The sequence below is a fragment of the Manis javanica genome, chromosome 4, assembly GCF_040802235.1.
Source record: "Manis javanica isolate MJ-LG chromosome 4, MJ_LKY, whole genome shotgun sequence".
Lineage (NCBI taxonomy): Eukaryota > Metazoa > Chordata > Mammalia > Pholidota > Manidae > Manis > Manis javanica.
In genome coordinates, this window is record NC_133159.1 from 132,404,327 (window position 1) to 132,406,152 (window position 1,826).

A 1,826-nucleotide genomic window follows, 5' to 3' on the forward strand; every position below is an offset into this window, starting at 1 on the left:
GCAAATCCTTTGGCCTCTTCTTTTTAATCCCTGTCTCCCTCCCACTGCCTGGAATGCATATGCAGTGGCTGGAGCGTGGCTGGAGCTCTAGCCACTACCCTGAACCATGAGGACAAGAGGCATACCCAGATCTTGTTGGAGCAGTGAGTTGAAGGAGCCACATCTGAGAGGTGTTTGTGGAGCACAGCGGGCATGCCAGTCCAGGACTGTCTTCCCTGAGGATCTTATGTGGGAATCTCTGTTACTTAGGTCAATATTGGTCCCACCTAGTTTAGAAATCTTTCCTTCTTAAAAGTGAGTGTCCTGTCCTTGGCCTCTGCTTTATTTGCTCTGAGTTATCTCACCCTTTCCCATGGCTCTGTATTTACAACTTTACAACTGTGGGTCCTTTCTGATACCCTCTAAAACTGGTCCAATCCTCTTTCCTAGACTCTGGCCCCACATATCCAAATCCCTAATTGTCATATCCAATTAGTTATTCATTTGACAAACATCTTTTGAGCATCTACACAATGTGTAAGGCTGTGTGATGGATGAATCAGGCACAGTCCTTGTTCTCAAGGAGCTTCCAGTCCAGAGACTGAAAAGGCAGGTAAACAAATGCTGAGTACAAACCCTTAGAGAGGCTGCTAACCTATGCTGGGAAGACAGGAGGACATAGGAAAGGGTTCCTGGCATTGAACCACGCCCTGAAAGGAGCTTGACAAGCAGGTAGTTAGGACTGAGGTCATGCAGGGCTTCACTGGACCTATTCTCAGGGTACTAGTGAGCCATGGAAGATTCCTAGGCAGAGTGGACTAGTTTGGCTGTGTTCCTGAAAGAGTGCTCTGGCTGCCAAGGGGAGAAAGACTAGTGAGAGGGGTGAGACTGGAGGCGGGAGGCCCATGAGGAGGCTGCTGCTGCAATCCAGGTACAAGCTGATGGTGGCTTAAGCTAAGGAGGGCAGAGAGGTGGGGAGAAGTGGGTTTTCTAGGGATATTTAAGAGGCAGCATGGGCAGGGCTCTAGGATCGGCTGGTTGGGGCAGGAAAGGGGTAGACTAAGGGGACCTCCAGGCTTCTGGCTCCAGATTGAGACAGGGACACAAGAGGTCAGGTTTCAGAGAGTAACATGGGGCTCTGTTTTGGGCAAGAGTGAGGTGAGGCGCTAGAGGATTCACAAGTGAAGAACTTAGCATAATTGAGAGTTGGCGAGCTCACCAGAGGAGAAGTGTGGGGCAGAGTTCCCAGCCACCGTGAAGGTCAGGACGTCCTGTTGAGTCCTCTCCATTTCCTCTGCCCCAGCTAGGCCATTCCTGCCATCTTCACCCAGGGCCTTTCCCCCAGAATGAAACCAGCCGCGACCCCAGCATCCGTCTCTCATACCCCACCCAGCAGAAGGCTAAGCTCCTGACTCTGCCATTCAAGGCCTTTCTCCCTGGCTCTCGGCCCGGGTCTCGTCCCTCGTCGCCGATCTCGCATTGCCCTGCCTATAGTACGCACCTCGCCTCCTCCCCTCCCCCCCGACCCTGGAGGGGTGCGCTTTTGCCCCAGCCAGACAGAGATGGGCGGGAAAAAGACTTCTTTTGGCAAGCACCCGTATCCTCCAGGTTCCGCTAAGGGGTCCGGGCTGCGGCCTGGAGGGGTTCAGCGGACCCCAGACAGCACGCATCCGGGCGTGGGGGTGTGTGACAAGGCCCAGCTCCGCGGCTGGAGAAACGGCCCCTCCGAGGCAGCCCCCAGCCGCGGCCCCTCCAGCGCCAGGCGGGAGTCCGGGCTCTGATTGGGCGACGCTGGGGGAGCCGCGCGGACAGACCAATGAGCGCCTGCCGGGCGCGGCGGCGGGCGG